This window comes from Rhinatrema bivittatum, chromosome 1, assembly GCF_901001135.1.
Source record: "Rhinatrema bivittatum chromosome 1, aRhiBiv1.1, whole genome shotgun sequence".
In the NCBI taxonomy this organism is placed as follows: Eukaryota; Metazoa; Chordata; class Amphibia; order Gymnophiona; family Rhinatrematidae; genus Rhinatrema; species Rhinatrema bivittatum.
This window is the reverse complement of record NC_042615.1, coordinates 418,283,680-418,305,327: the sequence shown is the minus strand read 5'-3', so window position 1 is coordinate 418,305,327 and position 21,648 is coordinate 418,283,680. Positions and strand designations below refer to the sequence as shown.

General features: G+C 43.7%; 1 protein-coding gene across 10 annotated transcripts in view; it reads right to left on the bottom strand.

The window, feature by feature from the left end:
* Positions 1 to 21,648, bottom strand: part of ZCCHC7 (zinc finger CCHC-type containing 7) — a 644,974-nt gene that overhangs the window by 418,894 nt on the left and 204,432 nt on the right. The window lies entirely within an intron of this gene.

The window sequence follows — 21,648 nt, the reverse complement described above, 5'->3', positions numbered from 1 at the left end:
TTTCCATTTGGGGACCGCTTTTGGATAGGAAGATTGGTCTGAGTTGGGTTTCTCACAACTGTTCAATGTACAGGACCAGTGTAATATGGCGGGGGAAGTAATTACATGGAATGTTGCGGGTCTTGGTACGCCTATTAAAAGGGAAAAAGTTCTCGCTCGTTTAAGTAAATTAGGTGCCAGATTAATTTTTCTACAAGAGACACACTTATTGCAAAAAGAAGCATGTAAGCTTAAGAAAAAGGGAATTGGTCAAGTATTCTCAGCTGCGGGTACTTCCAAGAGCTGTGGGGTTGCGATACTGATCCACAAGACCTTCGACTTCCAGCTAAAAAAACAAATTCTAGATCCCAAGGGGCGATATATCATAATAATGGGGACATTGATGGGGATGAACGTGACACTTGCGTCGGTGTATGCTCCTAACCAGTATACCCACTCTTTCTTTATAGAATTAGTGTCCCAACTTTCAGAGTTTAGGGACCACCCACTTATACTAGGAAGAGATCTAAATTGCATAGTGGATCCGGCCCTGAATAGGCAACCTGGAAAATTGGGAAAGCCTATGAGTGATAATAATGGGCCACATTTTTTATGTACCCATCTGAAACTATTGGACCTCTGGCGGACTTTGAATCCTGGAGACCATGATTGTACCCACTTAGCTAGGGCCCATGGCACATGGTCCAGAATAGATTATCTACTGATCTCTGAATCTTTGTTCTCAAAATTCTCCAAGGCCAAGATATCTGATTTAATAATATCCGATCACTGCCCTGTGACAGCTCACATGGACATTCTGCCGCCATCTGGAAAGTCCCAATGACGATTGCCTGTGTCTCTTTTTTCAGACCGGCAGTTCCCAAAATTCATTCGAGAAAAATGGGCTGAGTATGCTGGGGAGAATGGCCAGCATGCCCATCAACTAATACTATTTTGGGAAACTGCTAGGGCAGGCATGAGGGGCCACATAATTAGCTATGTGTGCTACAAAAGAAAAAAGCAAAATGCACAGGTTATCAATTTAACTAAGACCCTTAAGGATTTAAAGAAGGCACTTACGGGACAAGCCAATGACCCTAAATTAGAGGAATTTAAAGCTACCCAGATGGCATTAAATAACTTATTACACGAGAGGGCGGGTTGCTCACTCCAACATTACAAGTTCCATATGTTTCATCAAGCAAACAAGGCGGGGAAAACATTAGCAAATCTAATAAAAAGCCAGGAACCCAGTAAGTTCATACCTGCGATTAAAGATACTCAGGGGAAGGTACACACTAATTCTTTTGATATTGCTAATATTTTTTCACAGTACTACAAAGAGCTTTACTCTTCTGAACACCCTACTTCTGAGGATATAAACCGGTTTCTGGACCTGGTGTCCTGCCCTCAAATCTCAGATAATCAACGCCTCCAATAAGATCGGGATATAACTGAGGAGGAAGTGAAGGAGGTCATTCAATCTCTCCCGGCACATAAAGCTCCAGGTCCAGATGGTTTTGATTCCACTTTCTATAGGGCCCTAACTTTGGAGATCCCGCAGGTTTTAAGTAAGGTATTTGTTGAAATGAAAGTGAGGGGGTCAATGACAGAAACAATGCATTCTGCTAATATTGTAGTTTAACATAAACCTGGCAGAGACCCTCTCCTTGCTGGTTCCTACAGACCGATATCCTTACTAAATTTAGATATCAAAATCTATGCGAAGGTGTTAGCCAATAGACTTAAGGACATCCTGCCCCAATTAATAGGGAAAGACCAGGTTGGGTTCGTCAAGGGCCGATGGGCCACTGTGAATATACACAGGGTGCTTTGGAGTCTTGTGGGCAGCGCTCATTGAAAAATCCTTTGTTAGTGGCATGCGATGCTGAAAAAGCATTTGATAGAGTAGAGTGGCTCTTTTTGAAACACGCCTTGGGGAAATTTGGAATTCAGGGGGAGTTTTTTGCTTATATTATGTTACTTTACAGTAATCCCACAGTTAAGATCATGGTGAATGGTTCCCTATCAAATGCATTTCCATTATGCTGGGGAACGCGACAGGGTTGTCTGCTCTCCCCACTTTTATTTATTCTATCAGTTGAACCTTTGGCCACAGCCCTTCGATTAAACCCAGATATAACAGGTATACAAATAGGTCAGCTTACTCATAAAACTCTGCTTTTTGCAGACAATTTACTTTTACTTTTAACCAATGCCCGGGAGTCACTACCGGTTGCTCTAACGCTATTTACTGTATACCAGGTGGCCTCTGGCTTTAAGCTGAACTTAGATAAGACAGAAGCTTTAGACGTAAATGGACATCTAGCAACTGCTTGGCCAGACTTTCCTGTTAAATGGGTGGGAGATAAGCTCAAATATTTGGGAGTGCAAATCCACAAACATCCCATTCAATGGTACCGGGTTAATATCCCTCCGTTACTAGAGAAGATAAGAGGTAAACTGGAGGCCTGGCGGAATTTCCCCTTGTCACTGCATGGCTGGGTGGCCGTTATCAAGATGGTGATAGCACCCAGGCTAATATACTTATTGCTCATGTTGCCCATATATCTGCCGGGCAAAGAGCTAAAACGTCTTCAACGAGACATTACACTTTTTTTATGGCAGGGCAAGAAGGCACATATGACGTACAAGACCTTAGTGGCACCAAAAGAGAAAGGGGGCCTAAATTTACCTGAATTTAGAATGTATGCCTGGGCGGCGAACCTTAGGTTCCTAGGAGACTGACTGAATGGCTCATCAGATTTCACTGACTATTCTCTAATACAGGACATATGCTCCCAGATAGACCCCAGGCTGGTTCTCCATTTACCAATGAAAGATATCCTGAGGCTAGGGATAAGGATGCAATTGGTATCTGCTGTGCACTGAGCCTGGATTGACTTGAGGAAACTTTTGAAATTGCCAATACAATTTTCTTCCCAATATCTGATATACAACAATCCTGCGCTCCCATTGTTTGTCCATATTTATAGGGGTCTACAGCCTCCAAGGGAATACCAGACATTGGGGGGACTTCTAGACTCTGCTTCTGGTAAACTTAAATCTTTTGAAGAGTTACAACTACAAATGGGGCTGAAACCTACCCATTTTTTGCACTATGCGCAATTAAGTGCCTTTGTCTACCAGGAGTTGAAACAGGTAGAGGGACCACTTGATAACCCTGCTTTTCTCTTCTTCCTAAAATTATACCAGGTGAAACAAGGGTCATTATCCTTATTATATAAGTATTGTCAATATGTAACTACTTACTCTACTATTGCCAGCCTTACCCATAAGTGGCAAATAGATATCCCAGAGGACCTGGATGATATTATGTTACGAGATGGGTATGTGTCCATTTTTAAAATCACAAACAACGTCTCGTTGAGGGAACTGCAAGGGAAGATTTTCCATAGACTGGTCTACACTCCACAGGCTGCATTTTATATGGGAGTGACCTCTGTAAATTTATGTCCGAAATGCAAGAAGGAGCCAGCTACTCTCATACACGCGTTGTGGGATTGTCCTTTAATCCAGTCCTTTTGGGAACAAATTCGGTCAATTGTGTCCAATATGTTTTCTGTTCAGATCAAGTGGTCTCGAGCTTTTTGTTTGTTAAATATTGATAATGGAGAATCCTCACTAAATCATGACAATACATTATTTTTTTCCAAAACCTGTTTAATTATTAAAAAGTGTATTTTATTAAAATGGATAGAACCAGTACCTCCGGAGAGCTCCTTGTGGACAGTGCAAATGTCCCATCTATTCCAGATGGAATAAGGCTCTATGTATATAAACACATCAATTAGGAAACGGGCACTTTTTCATGATATTTGGCAGGTCTTTCATGTGTCTTTACCGGAAGCTACACGGAAGTTGTTTCCTCTTCAGCGAATGGTTACCAACAGGAGTGGGGAAAAATCCTAGGTGGAGCCTTCTGATAACAAGTGTGGTGGTATATCCATATTGACTCATTTTATTGACTCATTTTACAGACATGATATTTATCAATATGATTCCTTATAAGTGCTATGTGTGCATGATTCTGTTCAGGCCTCAGAGCGACACAGCAGGGGTGGGAGGGGATGGGGTCTTTACAGGGTTACGTTGGGGTCGTATTTAGTGGGAGAAAAAGCAAAATATTTGCCAGAGGGTATAGCCGAGAGTGTTGATTGCAGTTTTGTGATGATTTTGTATGTTTCACCTATTGAAATCCAGCAATTGTTGTTTACTTGACGCCTCTGTTAACATGGCTGTATCACTCTGTTTAATAAAATACTTTGGAAAAAAAAAAATTGCATGCAAATGCAAGCCTCGACCAAGAAGCGTCCGTGAAGCGTTAGGCCCGCGCAACCCATTTTACTGTATAGGCGCTTTATACAGCGCCTATACAGTATCCTGGGTGTGCTGGTACCTGTCATTTCAAATGGTGCCTGTCATTTGAAATGACAGGCACCAGGAAGTGGATCCCAACTTTAACCAAAGAAACCTAAAAACCTAAAATCCCCTCCTCCCGAAGCGACTCGACATGTAAAATATGTAAAACCTAAAATCCCCTCCTCCCGAAGTGACTCGACATGTAAATGTGAATAAGTGTAACCAACTTACTTTTTGATTCTTTTTCAGCCCTTTCAGCCTTCTCTGCCGTCCTCCGGAGGGGGCAGCCAGAGGGGGCAGCCGGCTGCGAAAGCGGCTTCCAGCGGCCCCCGCCGGCGAAGACGGACAAAAGCACGCCCGTAGGGCACGGGTGCTCAAGCCAATGAAAGCACATGAACGCGCGTGCGTGACATCACGGTGTACGTCACACATGCCCGTCCATGTGCTTTCATTGGCTTGAGCGCCCGTGCACTACTGGCATGCGTGCGTTCATCCGTCTTCGCCAGCGGGGGCCGCTGGAAACCGCTTTTGCCGCCGGCTGCCCCCTCCAGAGGATGGCAGAGAAGGCTGAAAGGGCTGAAAAAGAAACAAAAAGCAAGTTGGTTACACTTATTCACATATTTTACATGTCGAGTCGCTTCGGGAGGAGGGGATTTTAGGTTTTACATATTTTACATGTCCAGTCGCTTCGGGAGGAGGGGGATTTTAGGTTTTACATATTTTACATGTCCAGTCGCTTCGGGAGGAGGGGGATTTTAGGTTTTACATATTTTACATGTCCAGTCGCTTCCGGAGGAGGGGGATTTTAGGTTTTACATATTTTACATGTCCAGTCGCTTCCGGAGGAGGGGATTTTAGGTTTTTAGGTTTTCTTTTGGGGGGAAGTTTGCCGTCTACCCTTACCCCTGCCTCTAACGCAGGGGTAGGCGGTAAATTAGCAGGTTAAACGCGCGGCTAAACTGCAGGTTAAAAAGGCGATAGTCGGGGCGCACGTTACTGAATGGGGGGGAATAGCTTATCCGATCGTTTACATCTCATATACATGCCACAGGCGGAAAGGGGTACCCGTTGATTTAAAGAAGCGGTAAGGATGGGTTAAAAGGGATAGTGAATCGCGGGTTGGGCTAACGCGGCCAAATTGTGAGTAGAAAGCGGGTTAGAAGCTTAGTGCACAGCACAAGAGAGGAATCTTCTGTTTCCAGTGCAGATAAGCCTGTGTTAAAATTGAAAGTATATAGTAGAGTTTCTGTGCAAAATAGAACTCTGTGTTTTTTATTATTCCTTCTACTAGTGCTCTGATTCATAGTCTCTGAGCTCTGTGTAAAAAGAAATTGCTGTCTATCATTATCCCTTCTTTTCTAGAGCTCTGATTCATAATTTCTGGCTCTCTCTGGGGGAAAAAAAAACAAAACAAACAAAACTGCTGCGTTTTCTTTCACTATTCCTTCTAACAGTGCTCTGTGCTCCATTTATATCTGGGCTCTCTGTGTAGAAGTACTGCTCTGTTTATAACTTTCTCTAGGTCTGGTATTGTATATTATTTGTTTGGTTCCTTGCTAATTGTTTGCTCTAAGATTCAGTATACCTGCATTTCTCTTATTGTATAGCTGTCTTTAATAATCTGTTTAATATTGGCACATAAGTGCTGAGGGACCATTTAATAGCTAAAGAACTATTAAAGTTCCAGGAAGTGTCCTGCTCTACCCAGCTTGTCCCAGGTTAAACTGTTTGACTCCCTCCGACCCTACCCCTCTACCCACCCACCCCTGGGGTTTGTTTGCTAATATAAACTGCCTAACTTATCATTAGCAACAAGATAAATTAGTAAATTGTTAACAGCAAAGGAAATACCAATCAAAAAATTTACCAAAATGAGGACTATCCACTGTAACTGCTGTGGAGCCTTTATTCTGAGGGAAAGCACCTGGAAACTTAGAGCTTGCCCAATCTGTGCACAACTCTCTTCCTTGAAAAAGGAGCTGACTGAGGTTAAAGCTCAATTAGCTTCAATTACAAGAATTACACCCACATTGCATTACTCAGAAAATAATTCCCCAATACCACAGAAAAACCAGGAGTCAAGAAAAAGAGATACATTAGGCTCAGGTAGGATAACACATGTGACCCACAGTCACCCATTCTTGACAGATGGGCAGCCAACAAGTATACCCCCCCCCCCCCCCACTCAAACAGGTCATTAAGGAATTCATTAAAAACCAGGATTACAGTGGGCTCTGGTAGAATTAGACCTGTGATGAGGAGACACACACTGTATCAAGTGCAACAAGAACAAAAAGACTTCTCTATATTAAAAACTGAAGAAGTTCTAGAGAAAAACATTGAAGTGTTACCAGAAAAGAGAAAAAAAAAACCAATGCATGCAGAATTTCAAGATCCATAACCAAAAGATAAAGCTAATTGAGAGGGATGACTGTCATCAGTGGCAAAACTGCAAAAGGAAAGAGTGAAGTGAATAACAAATCTCAACTAAAGTCTCATAAGGACTCCAGGAAAAGCAATAACCTTAAAGAGAGAACCTGAAAAGCTATGACCACAAATGCTGATAGTTTGGGAAATAAAATCCCAGATCTGTAGGCCCTAATGACGGAGGCAAAATTGGACATTGTTGCTATCACAGAGACATGGTTCACAGAATCTCATGATTGGGATACAGCAATATCAGGCTATAACTTGTTAAGGAAGGACAGAGTGGATAGAAAAGGAGGAGGTGTGACTCTTTATCTCAGAAACAATATCCAAGCATCTGAGCTGCAAGGAAGTTGGGGCAATGAAGAAGCACTATGGGTCGACCTAAAAATGATGACGGAACGTCCATTTATATTGGAGTGGTTTACAGGCCTCCAAACCAAAAGGAAGAGCTGGACAGAGACCTGGCTGAAGACATTCTTAAGATAGGAAAGAAGGGAGAAGTGGTGATCATTGGTGACTTTAATATGCCAGATGTAGCTGGAAAATCCCATCTGCAGAATCTAAAAATAATAGAGCGATAGTGGATGCCATGCAAGTAACTTTGTTCAAACAAATGGTAATGGAACCCACTAGAAAAGGAACTATACTCGACTTAGTACTCACTAATGGAGATAATGTCTCTGATGTCCAGGTGGGCGCCCACCTCAGCACCAGTGATCATCAAACGGTATGGTTTAATATCACTAAAAGAATATGGAAAAGAAGCACAAAGACCCGAGTTTTACAGTTCAAAAACACGGACTTTGAAGAAATGGGGAAGTACCTAGAGGAAGAACTAAAAGGCTGGGAGAACAAGAGAGATGTGGATCAGCAGTGGACCAATCTAAAAGGAGCAATTACCAAGGCAACTACTCTATATGTTAGAAATGTATTCCCGGACTCAAACTGACCTATCTCTCCCACACCAATCTTTATCACCACCTTCACCATGATTAACCATCTCCTCTATTGTTTACATGTTTAAATTAATTATTTAACCTGTCCTTTCTCTTCTTTCTCCGCCAAGTTCTAATCACCCTGTTATATGTAACTGCCTTTTCCGCACCATTGTTTTAGTTTATGTTTACGATACACCCCTGTTTTATGTGAACCAGCATGATGGGACTGCGTTCTCGAATGCCGGTATATAAAAACCTGAAATAAATAAATAAATAAATGTAAAGAAAAGAAAAAGAAAAATGAAACCTATCTGGTTCTCAAAGGAGGTGGCTGACAAAATTAAGGCTAAAAGAACAGCGTTCAAGAAATATAAAAGATCGCAAAGGGAGGAGCACAAAGAAGAATATTTGATTCAACTGAGGGAGACAAAGAAATTAATCAAGTCAGCAAAAAGTCAAGCGGAAGAGAGGATTGCCAAGGAGATAAAGAATGGTGACAAAACATTTTTCAGATACATCAGCGAAAAGAGAAAAATTCAAAGTGGTATAGTGAAATTGAAAGGTGGAAATGATCAATGTGTGGAGAGAGACGAAGAAATGGCAGAAATATTAAACGAATACTTCAGTTCTGTGTTCACTAAAGAAGACCCTGGAGAAGGACCATCTCTACACAACAAGAAACGAGGGAAGTGGAATAGATGAAAATCCTTTTACAGTAGAAAATGTATGGGAAGAGCTAAAGAATCTAAAAGTGGACAAAGCCATGGGACCTGATGGGATTCATCCAAGGATACTGAGGGAGTTCAGAGATGTGCTGGCAGGTCCCGCTGTGTGACCTGTTCAATAGATCCCTAGAAACGGGAGTGGTGCCGAGTGATTGGAGAAGAGCGGTGGTGGTCCCGCTTCACAAGAGTGGGAACAGAGAGGAGGCTGGTAAATACAGACCGGTAAACCTCACTTCGGTGGTGGGAAAAGTAATGGAGTCACTGTTGAAAATGAGAATAGTGAACTATCTACAGTCCGGAGAATTATTGGACCAGAGGCAGCATGGATTCACCAGGGGAAGATCCTGTCAGACAAATCTGATTGACTTTTTTGACTGGGTAACCAAGGAATTGGATCAAGGAAGAGCGCTCGATGTCATCTACTTAGATTTCAGCAAAGCTTTTGATATGGTTCCGCATAGGAGACTGGTGAATAAAACAAGAAGCTTAGGAGTGAGTGCCGAGTTGGTGACCTGGATTGCAAACTGGTTGACGGACAGAAGACAATGTGTGATGGTAAATGGAACTTTCTCTGAAGAGAGAGCGGTTTTAAGTGGTGTACTGCAAGGATCGGTGTTGGGACCGGTCCTGTTCAATATCTTTGTGAGCGACATTGCGGACGGGATAGAAGGTAAGGTTTGTCTTTTTGCGGACGACACTAAGATCTGCAACAGAGTGGACACGCCGGAAGGAGTGGAGAGAATGAGACAGGATTTAAGGAAGCTGGAAGAGTGGTCGAAGATATGGCAGCTGAGATTCAATGCCGAGAAGTACAAAAGTCATGCATATGGGGAGTGGAAATCCGAATGAACTGTATTCGATGGGGGGGGGGGGGGGGGAAGGCTGATGTACACAGAGCAGGAGAGAGACCTTGGGGTTATAGTGTCTAATGATATGAAGTCTGCGAAACAATGCGACAAGGCGATAGCAAAAGCCAGAAGAATGCTGGGCTGCATAGAGAGAGGAATATCGAGTAAGAAAAGGGAAGTGATTATCCCCTTGTACAGGTCCTTGGTGAGGCCTCACCTGGAGTACTGTGTTCAGTTCTGGAGACCGTATCTACAAAGAGACAGAGACAAGATTGAAGCAGTACAGAGAAGGGCGACCAGAAAGGTGGAGGGTCTTCATCGGATGTCATACGAGGAGAGATTGAAGAATCTAAATATGTACACCCTGGAGGAAAGGAGGAGCAGGGGTGATATGATTCAGACTTTCAGATACTTGAAAAACTTTAACGATCCAAAGACAACGACAAACCTTTTCCGTCAGAAAAAAATCAGCAGAACCAGAGGTCACGAGCTGAGGCTCCAGGGAGGAAGACTAAGAACCAATGTCAGGAAGTATTTCTTCATGGAGAGAGTGGTGGATGCCTGGAATGCCCTTCCGGAGGAAGTGGTGAAGTCCAAAACTGTGAAGGATTTCAAAGGGGCATGGGATAAACACTGTGGATCCATCAAGTCTAGAGGACGTGAATAAAGAGGAGGCAGCAAAACACTGCATGGAGCGGCAGTAGCCACAGAGGCATTCACGGAGCGGGATGCCAGTGGTTGGTGTTCCATCTTCATGGAGTGGAAGGATAGAGGGCTGCCATCTCCAAAAAAAAAAACAGGGGTGGGTAAGAGTATGTAAAATTAACAGTGAGATCATAGGCTATAGGTATTGCCAATTATTAGGCTTGTTCAATATTTGTTGATAGTTAATGTGGCTCTCGCGGAAATGGGGCTGCTACCTGGAGATAGTGCCCTTGTTCAGTGTACATGCACGGGGTTGATGAGACTCCATCATGGCTCTGGGCTTCAACAGCAAGAGGTAATATAGAAGAAAAATTAAAAAAAATTTAAAAAAAATTGTATTCACAGGGAAGCGAGGTGTAGCTGGGCCGATACTTTACTTTCAATGCATGTCCAGTGTAGCTCTCTGCTTCGGCGAGGGAGAGAGTCTGATACTTCTCTTTCAACGCATGGCTCTCTGCTTCAGCGGCAGGGGGAGTGTGGAAGGGAGGATCTGGGTGTGGACGGCAACCAACAGGGTCTGGATCATATAGTCTGGGTGGACAGGGGCAGGGGTGTGGCCTGCTTGTTGCGGAAGTTGCTACCCCTAATTGAGCTGGATGTTCACTTGGATGCAGATCCGACGATGCTCTCTTCATTGGTGGTGGGGTGGAGGGGAAATAGGGCTGGAGGGTGCTGGAAGTCAAAAGTAACAGGTGTGAGAGAAAAGGGAAGAAAAAAAAAAGGATAAAGTGCGTAGCTTGCTGGGCAGACTGGATGGGCCGTTTGGTCTTCTTCTGCCGTCATTTCTATGTTTCTATATGTTTCTATGGAAGAAGCAGGGTAACCGCGGCCGCACTTTACTGTATCGGCCTGTTTATTAGGCAAACTAGGCAATCATCTAGAGCGCTACAATTTTGGGGGTGGCAAGAGGGAAGACTTACTGCTTCAGCCCATCCCCTCCCAGACAGCATTCAGGGAATGGGGGTGGGGGTGATAAGGCTGGAATGCAGAGCACAGCAAAGAGGAGCTACTCTACTCATTAATTCAGCCTTTCCCCTCTACTTGACCCCCATTTGTCCCCGACCCCATCCTGTGCAGGGAAGAGGAGGCGAGAGAAACTAGTGTGGACAACAGAGTAAAGAAGAGCTTAGGTTTTGTTTGCATATTTCGGTTTTTAATTTATGATCATTTAGGGGGTAATATTCAAACGCTTTTGCTGTTCACATACAACCCATTGAGTGAACTTTGGTCCTCCCAACAGATTCTCTATTAATTCCTTCACTGGCTACAGCAAGGCTAGCCTGCATGAGGCTTTGTACATTCATTTGCTTCACACTCAACTCATGGAACAAAATCCCAAATGATTTATGCAAGGAAACCTGTTACTCTTCCTTTAGAAAAGTATCAAAACTTGACAATTCAGCCAATTCTTCCCCTGAACACTGCATTTCCACCCAGTTTACAGCTAGGTATCCTCCCTCAACTATGAAAACAGTATTCTACTTTTATGTGCTGTGTTTGTTTCTTAATGCCAGTTATCCTTCTTATACTGTGAAATCAAGTACACAGAATATTGCTCATAAACAGTTTTGCATTATTCACTTCCCAGTTTTATATTATGTTGGGGGTAGGGAAGAGGACATATATACTGCAATTCACATCTTTCTTTGTTATCTGCCTATGCCTTTCTTAAGAAAAGGTGAAATATCAAATAAATAAAATACATATTCATGCTTTTCTAGAACAAAACAAGGTCTTGCCATACTGTTTCATAAAATGCTTCCAGTTGATATGCATGAGGGTCATAAAGATCTAAAAGATAGATTCATAATAGTGTGCTCTCTTTATAATGAAAAAAATGAACATTTTGTAATTTTTATGCACCTAATCAGTACTATCACAAATTTTTCTCTTCCATTTTAGCCAAGCTGGCTACTTACTGTAATTGCAATTTGGCACTGGGAGGCGATTTTATAGGTTTTTATAGGTGTTTACACCATTTTGAAGATGACGTTATTTTTATAAATGTCATTTGTAGCTTATCTAAAATGATGGATGGGCAAAAAATAAATATTTAAATATGTTTCAGATTCAACCTCAGATTGATATTCACCAAAGACTCCAATTCATTTCTCAGGTGTGCTGTCATTAAGGACAGAGGATCAGAAGATATCTAGATGTACACGCAGAAATACTATCATCAGAAAGTGAAACACTGAGCTCTGATTAATAGCCTAACATTGCTTCGCGTAAAGAAATTTGACCCACATGTGTCTGTAGTTTAGGACCACTTAAACAAAGAAATCCTTATTATGCAAAGACTGGGTTCTGCACACTACATATTCTCGTCCCCTTCCTTAAATTCCTCGGTACAGAGGGAAGCAAATGCTCAATGATGTCAAGCTCCCAAGAAGTGTAACCGGACTGCCACTACTGGGTACCCTTGGAGCATATTCAGGGATGTATGCAGATGAGGAATTAACCTGTACATACTACAGGGAGATTCACTCGAAAGAGGCCACAAATATTCTGTTGTAACTTCTGTTAGGATGAACCAAACAAATACGCTACATACCTTGACATATGTGTAATCTTTTGCATTACATGTGATGCAGGAAGTGATCGCCGTTTTCCGCCAGACACATTTCAACGCAGCGCTCCATGTTCCTGAACGTGTCTGTGAGCATATCGGGGGGAATAGCAGCAATTTCACGTTGGATGTTTTCCTTCAAATCTTCCACAATACGAGGCTTGTTCCGATAGACTTTTCCTTTGAGCATACCCCGAAGGAAGAAGCCTGGAGTTGTCAGATCTGGCAACCATAGTGGCCAAAGCCTCTTTGAAATTACTCTGTTGCCGAAAAAGGACTCAATTTCTGCTATGCTCTTTGCTGATGTGTGACACATTGCTCCATCTCGCAAACGGAGGTTAAACGTTGCGACGGCTGTCCAGTGCCTACCTCATCACTCCGATGCAGGGGCATCCCGGCTTGTTCGAAGTTCCATATACTGAGGAGCACATTGCACATTGTTTTGTTCAGATTGCTTCATCCTAGTGAGAATTATTATAGAACATTCGGGGCCTCTTTCGAGTGAATCTCTCTGTAGTTCTTTATTTATCGTTTATATGATCTTATCTCTCTTTCTCTCTCTGCTGGTCTGTGCATAATTACGTGTTGCAAATAGTGTTTTCTTTATTATATTTTTACCAGAATCCTTTCGTATTATACTGCTTTTTTATGAAGAACTTTTCTACTGATCTCCTGTGTCTATGTTAACTGTTTCCCCACATGACTTACTACCAGTGACCTGCCCATTACATCAGGTAAGTTAAATTCTGTGTCAGCATGCATGTGTTTTCGCCCCCCCCCCTGACAATTTCATTTTGCTCCTTTGTACTTCTGGCTGGGACCTGGCATCATGTAACTATGTGTGGAATTTTTTTCCCTCTGTTTTATATCACAAAATATCTAGTTTGGACATTGCAGCTATGGTCATGGGCTGGGTACCAGGCATCTGGGCTCCTTCCAGAACTCTGTAATCATGGGCTCTGAACCTATCCATTAGTTGTCATCCTTAAGCAATGACCATAGACTTCTCTCCCCTGGGGCTGTGAATGCTAACTCTACAGTATTTCCAGTCAACCTGGGGAACAGAAGACCTGATTCAAGGATCAAACCAGGGACCTGACACATGGTAGTGGTCATTCATTAATAGATGTTTGGCACACATTACATCCATTTTACTCAAATCCACATAAAGGCTATTCTAGACTGGATTATTTATTAATTGTTAAGCTTGCTGGCCGCAGCAGGAGCAGGCCTGGGCTCACTGGCAGCGGCAGGGAGCAGCTGCCGGCACAAACCTTCATCCCAGCCCTCCTCGCGGCTCTGAGTCACCAGTCTATGTCCCTCCTGCTCTCCTTCTCGTGGCAGGGATGCCTCAGACCTTCCTCTTGCATGGGACTTCCTTTAGGCGTGCACCTCTCATCTGCATTTAAAGGGCCCACGGTGGTAAAATGCCATCAGCCCCCCCAGGATGTCGTCAGCCCTTCTGGGCTATTTAAGGCTGGACCCTGCTTCCAGCCCTCACCTTGGCAATAGGTCTCCTTACTTCTGGTAAGGTGTGTATTGCTTGTTCCTGAGTTCCTACCCTCCTGAGGTCCTTGCCTTCCTCCTTGCTTCATTGGACCTTCTTGACTTGACCCTGGACCAGACACTGATCACAAGATACACCGCCTGCCTTGACCCCTGGCCTGGAAATTGACCACGTGTATATCTCCCTGCTTCCATCATCACAGAGACCCCATGTAAGTACAGCCAGCCCCGGCACCCAAGGGCTCAACCCAAGGGGAACGTGGACTAGTATTGGTGACAGTCCAGAGGGGTCACTGCCTGTTTCCAGCCTCGCCTACCAATGGTGGGAACCTGTGTGGCTCCTCCCCACACATAGCGTCAATATCCCCTCAGACCAAGGGTCCACCTATTCAACATTAATCTGTATCAATTTACTTAGTAAAGCTGTACTTTCAAAACTTGGGATAGCCTCAATCTCTGACCATGCTCTAGTATGTACAATTCTAGCAATTAGTTGGAACCTCAAACCAGGAATCTAAAATGATAAAAAATTTAGGAAGGTTAAATTATTCTTACCTGATAATTTTTTTTCCTTGACTCCTGCTAAATCAGTCATTTATGGGGTTTCCCACCGCCACATCTGACAAAGAGAGGAAATACTTCTTTAAGGAGCTCACTCTGGGCTTATAAGGGTGTGTGGACCTGGTCCAAACCAAGTAGCTTACTACCAGAGCTCTAACCACACAAAATCCCTGCAATGCCCAATTCTTGAACTTTGCTATAGGGTACGGAAGACCACTCCAAGTGAGGCAAGAGGTAAGATGAGTTAAAATTAGAAATAGATAGAATGAGGAGGGCACTAGCAGGCAACCTCACAGGTTGCCATTAGTATCCATGATCCTCATTGCCCCCTAGTCTTCCTAGGTGGGATCTGGACTGGTCTAGGACGACTCAAGGAAAGAAAACAATCAGGAAAGAATAATTTAAGCTTCCTTATCATCTTGCTAGACTAGTCATTACATATGGGAGTTACCTCAGCTCCTTGCTGGGGCAGGAGAATGATAGAGCTGTGCCTTAGGACTCCCGCTCTGAAGGTAGAGTCTGCCTTGGTCTGCACATCTAGAGCAGAGACCACCATGTGGCAGCCTTGCAGATTTCATCTGCAAATATTGAGGATATTTCAGCCAATGATGCTACTTGAGTGTTCGTTGAGGGGGTTCACAGGACTGCCAGAGCCTGCCTAGTCAACAGGATATATGCTGAGGCTATTGTCTCCTTTATGTACCTGGCTAAAATGGCTCTGGATGCTACCTTCCCTCTTTGGGGATCACCAAACACGACAAACTGTCTGTTTTTCTAAAGGCATTTGTCTACTTCAGGTACTTTAATAATATACAGCATACATCTAGCCGGTGGAGGCATTCATCTTTTTCCTTAACTTCTCTGTTATTAAACAGACTGGTTTATATTTATTTATTATTTATTTGTTGATTTTTATATACCGACATTCGTCGGAACATCATGCCGGTTTACAATACAATAAACAGGGAAGGTAAGGGGGGAGCAGTAATGAAAGAGGAGAGAAGACAGCAGTAGGAAGGATAGGGAAAGAGAGAAATTTGATAGGAACATTTGAAGAAAATAAAATTAACAATAGACACTATGTACAGGTGGGCTGGTAGGTACCAGACCAGTGATGGCAGTGACAGGGAGTGGGGGGAGGAGGAATGGTAGGGTAGGCTTAAAAGAGGGTGAGGGGAAACTAAGAACAGAATTTAGGCATCATTGCTTAGGGGGGAGAAACACTATATTTTGGAGTCTTTGCTTGGGGTGAAGAAAGGAGGAGAAAAGGAGAGGCAGAGAGGAGGAGAGGAAAGGGTGGGCTGCGGGGTTAGAGTGCAAGCTAAGTTTGGTCAACATCTGGGTTTGAGTCAACGTCAGGTTTTGAGCCCTTTTTTAAATTTAGACAGGTTAGGTTCTAGACAGAGGGCCGTGGGCAGGGTGTTCCATAGGGAAGGACCGGCAATAGAGAAAGCCCTTTCACTGGTTGAGGTGTGGTGAGCAGTTTTTAGGGAGGGGGTGTATAGGGTACCAGCAAGGTTGGATCTAGAGGGGCGGGTAGATGATTGGAAAAGAGGTGCATTCTTGAGCCAAGTGTGATTTTGATTGTACAATAAATTGTGGAGGATGGTGAATATTTTGTATTTTATGCGTGAGGTTATGGGTAACCAGTGGAGGTCTTTTAGGATAGGGGTAATGTGAACCAATTTTCGTGCATTTGTTAGGATTCTGGCCATGGCATTCTGTAAAAGTTGGAAGGGTTTGATAGTGGAGAGAGGGAGGCCCAGCATTAAAGAATTGCAATAGTCCAGTTTAGTTAAAATAGTTGCCTGTAGGACTGTGCGGAGGTCTTGAGTATATAGCAGGGGTTTAAGTTTCTTTAGGATGTGCAATTTGAAGAAGCCTGTTTTTATGGTATTGTGGATGTGAGATTTGAACATTGCAGGTGAATGTATCAGGTGGAGGGTTGGTGTTGCTTAAGGCAGGGAGCAAGCGAGCTGGGGGATTGGTGATTGTTAGGAGCTCCGTTTTTGTTACATTTAAAGCGAGATGTAGGTTTGAGAGAAGGGTGTTAATTGAAGTAAGGCAGGAATCCCAAAACTGTAATGTTTTGGGGAGGGATTCTTGAAGCGGGATGAGGATTTGAACATCGTCAGCATACATGAAGAACTTTAGGCCAAGATCAGAGAGGAGATAACAGAGGGGGAGGAGATAGATATTGAAGAGCTTGGAAAAGAGGGAGGAGCCCTGCGGGACGCCCTGAGAGAGGGGAATGTGGGATGATTCGCAATTGGCTATTTTTACGGTGTAATTTCTGTTGTCAAGATAAGAAGAGAACCATTGCAGCGCAGAACCTGTGACACCGATTTCTGCTAGGCGGGTGAGGAGAATGGTATGATTGACGGTGTCAAAGGCAGCAGATATATCAAGTAGGGCCAGTATGTATGATTGACCATGGTCCAATCCCTTGAGTATAGTGTCAGAAAGGGTAAGAAGGAGGCTTTCAGTGTTACGGGCTTTACGAAAGCCAAATTGAGCCGGGTGAAGGGTGTTGTGCTCTTCAAGGAATTCTGTAAGCTGGGTATTGACTATTTTCTCATTATTTTTGCTATGAAAGGCAAGTTATAAATAGGGCGATAGTTAGCTAGGATACTGGGGTCGGTTAGGTTTTTGTTTTTTTAGGAGGGGTTTGACAACTGCATGTTTAAGGGGGTCGGGTACTTTGCCATGTGAGAGGGAGCAGTTTATTATGTCAGCTAGTAGTTTTGAAATGGTGGTGGGGATGGAAAGAAGAGTCTTAGTGGGGATTATATCGGATGAATGTGTGGCGGCTTTAGCCTTTTGGAGGATTCATTCAATCTGTTTAGGAGAGGTGAATTCAAGGGACTCAAGATAAGCGCTTGAGTTTTTGGTGAGGGGTTTGACTGGGGAGGGCTTACCAGAGAAACATTGAAGGCCATTAGTGATTTTGTTTCTAAAAAACATGGCAAGTTCTTCGCATTTAGTGCTGGCATTTTCTTCAGTGGAGAGAGGGGGGAGGGGGTGGTAAGTTCAGAGACATAAGAGAAGAGAGCATTGGAGTTGAACTGGTAGTCGTGTATTTTGGCGGAATGGTTTTGCTTTTAGGGTGGATTGTCTGTATGAGTGAAGAGAAGATTTGTAGGCAGCTGCGTGAGCTGGGGATGGGGTTTTTCACCAGGCTCTTTCTTTATTTCTCAATTCATTTTTTAGTTTTTTTAATTCAGTAGTGTACCAAGGTTTTTTTTACTGACTTGTTGTGGGAAATTTTCTTTTTTACTATAGGGCAGACTTCATCGGCTATGGTGGCGGTGAGATTGTTCCATGATGGTAGTGAAGTATCAGGGTTGATAATGTCAATACTCGGTGATTTTTCTTCGAATGCTGTAATGAGAGTTTCAGTAGAGCAGGGTTTACGGTAGGAGATAGTGCTGTAGGAGAGAGTACATTGGGGGGTGGGGGTGTTTATGGTGAGGAGAGCATTTATAAGGGAGTGGTCGGACCATGGGACCGGGATAGTAGAGGGGGTATGGTGAGATTGAATGTTAGCGTTAATGAATATCAGATCAAGGGTATGACCTGCTTTGTGTGTGGGGGTTGTGATCAGTTGTCTGAAGCCTATAGGATGAAGGGTGTTTAGGAAGAGTTCACAGGATGGGGAGAGAGGGAGGGCATCTACATGGAGGTTGAAGTCTCCTAGAATTATGGCAGGGGTGTCAATAGTGATGTTGTCTGATAAAAATTCGATGAGGGGGGACGGATCCTGATCAAGCTGCCCTGGGGGGGCGTGTATGAGGCAAACCTGAAGCTCTTTGGCTTTGAAGAGGCCAATTTCGAGTTTATGGGGGGCAGTGATTTTTTGAGGTTTAAGATTGAGATTTTTTTTGCAGCGAGGATGAGGCCTCCGCCTCTTTTTTTGAGTCTCGGGATTGAGAAAATATTGTAGGACTGGGTAGGTAGCTGATTGATGAAGACTTGGTCAGTGTCCTTGAGCCAGGACTCAGTGATGGCACATATGTCCGGGTTAGTGTCGGTAAGCAGGTCAAATAGAATTGGAGCTTTTTTTGAAATTGATTGGGCATTAAAAAGAAGTATTGCTATGGTAAAGAGGCCTAAGAATTGTGCAAAGGGAGATACCATGATGGGTATGAGGTGTTTGCTGTGAATTGGTGAGCGGGGATATGGGGGAGGTAAGGATAATACCACCTTTGTAGAAAAGATGGCACTGGCCAAAATAACACCGCATCTAAAGAAGTCTAAGTAAGTGTCTCTACATGAAAGGCCATGCAGCTCTGAGATGCGCCTTGCTGAGCAGATTGCTACTAGAAAGACGGTCTTTCAGGGAAAGGACCTTTATGGATGTCTGCTTTACTGGTTCAAAAGGCAGCTTGACTAAGGCCCTTAAGATTACATTGAGATTCCATCTGGATCTAAGGATCTGAATGGCGGGCATACCTATTTCAACCCTCTTAGAAACTGCATCACATCTGAGTGCGCGCCCACCCAGGTGCCTTTAACTCAACCCCTACAGCATGCAATTGCAGCCAGCTGTACCTTTAGGGAATTAAGGGCCAGATCTTTAGTTAGGCCCAACTACAGGAAGTCTAAAATATGTGATATGCATATCTTCCTTGGGGAGATTCCCTGTTTACTGCTAAACTCCTCAAATAATTGCCAGATTTTCATGTAAGAATGTTGAGGGCTTTTGAGGTTTTAACATGGTTGATATTACAACCGAGAAGTAACTTTTGTTATGCAAGTGTGCCCTTTCAAAGGCCAACCACAAGAGAGAACGGAGCTGGGTCCTCCATAGGAATAGCCCTTGCTGGAAGAGGTCCTGCTCCTTGGGAAAGCATAGCAGAGTTCCTCTCAGCAGCCTCACCAGGTCTGCATAATAAACTCTCCTCAGCCAATCTGAGGCTACTAGTATTATTGTAAATGAATGGCTCCCTATTCTGCCCACCAGCGGCCATGGTGGGAAGAAATACAGTGGACTGATTTATGGCCATGGACATAGAAAAGCATCCATGCCACTGGAGTCTGGTTCTGCCTTACAACTGAAAAGTATGCAGAGCTCAGCATTTGATCTTGTCACCAATAAGTCTGTGCCCAGAAGCTCTCAGTGATCCACTGTCATTTGGAAGGCTTCTACATTCAGCTCCCACTCCTGTGGGTCCAGCCTGTTCCTGCTGAGGAAGTTGGCCTGGTAATTGTCCTTCCCTACTATACATGCACCAAAAGCATGAACAGATACTTTTCTACCCACTCGCACAGCTGAGCTTCCTCCTGCACTAGTGCACAGCTGTGGCTGTCCCCTTGTTTGTTTACATATGCCACTGCCGTGGTGTTGTCTGACATTACTCTGACTGCTCTCCCTTTCAGCAACGGGAGACAGTATTGAAGTACTAACCTGTTTATCGGACATTTTACCTCCTCTCTGACCATTACCCTTGGATCACCTGGTCTTGATAGTGGGCCCCCCAACCTTCCAAGTTAGTATGAGTGATAACTATAATCCAATCAGGGTGGGGGGATGGCTCTAGAGCTACCTCTTTCAGTAGATTGGAAAGCTTTATCCACTGGCCCAGTCTTCTTTTGACCTCTGGGAGCACCTGTAGTCAACACTAGTAATCCTGGGACGAGGGTAATCAGCATTTCAGAACATGCTATAATGGTCTCATGTAGGCTATAGCCCATGGATCTAGGTCCAGTGCTGCCCATCATGATGCAAAGTAACTGGAAGTAGTCACAAGCCCTAGGCAAGCCTTGCCCTTGAAAGGACTATACTCCTTGAATCAGCTTGGACACATTGTTGGAAGTCAGATTCACATTGTCTCCCCTCGTATCAAAGCAAGTTCCTAGAAATTCTAGTTGGTTGTAAATTGCTTTTTGCAAGGCTTATCACCCATCCCGGCTGTTGTAAGAGCTGGACTACTTTTTCCCGAGAACCTGCAGCTTTCCTGTACTGACTTGATTCTTATGAGCCAATCATCCAGATAAGAGTGCACCATAAATCCATGTTTGTGTAGGGCTGCTGCTGCCGCCACTACCATGACCTTAGTGTAAGTGCTGGATGTGGTCAGTAGGCCAAAAGGCAGTGCTGGGAACTGAAAATGCTTTCCAAAAATACAGAATCTAAGGAGGCTTTGGTGGATAATCTGAATAGGAATTTTGAAGTATGTTTCCGCTAAATGCAAAGAGGCCAAGCACTCCCCTTGCCTCCCTAAGACCATTTCTAACCTTAACATCTCCATTCAAAAGTGGGGTACACGTAAGCACCTATTCACCTCCTTCAGGTCCAGTACTGGCCATAAGGAGCCATCCTTTTTTTGGCACCACAAAGTATATTGAATAAGTGCCCTGGTCCATCTCCTGTGGGGGTAAGAACATAACATCATGCCATACTGGGTCAGACCACGGGTCCATCAAGCCCAGCATCCTGTTTCCAACAGTGGCCAATCCAGGCCATAAGAACCTGGCAAGTACCCAAAAACTAAGTCTATTCCATGTTACTGTTTCTAGTAATAGCAGTGGCTGTCAACTTAATTAATAGCAGGTAATGGACTTCTCCTCCAAGAACTTATCCAATCCTTTTTTAAACACATCTATACTAACTGCACTAACCACATCCTCTGGCAACAAATTCCAGATTTTAATTGTGCATTGATTGACAAAGAACTTTCTCCGATTAGTTTTAAATGTGCCACATGCTAACTTCATTGAGTGCCCCTAGTAAATAACCGATTCACATTTACAAATTCTAGATCTCTCATATCACCCCTCATCCGTCTCTTCTCCAAGGTGAAAAGTCCTAACCTCTTTAGTCTTTCCTCATAGGGGAGCTGTTCCATTCTCTTTATCATTTTGGTCGCCCTTCTCTGTACCTTCCTCCATCGCAACTATATCTTTTTTGAGATGCGGTGACCAGAACTGTACACAGTATTCAAGGTGTGGTCTCACCATGGAGCGATACAGAGGCATTATGACATTTTCCGTTTTATTCACCA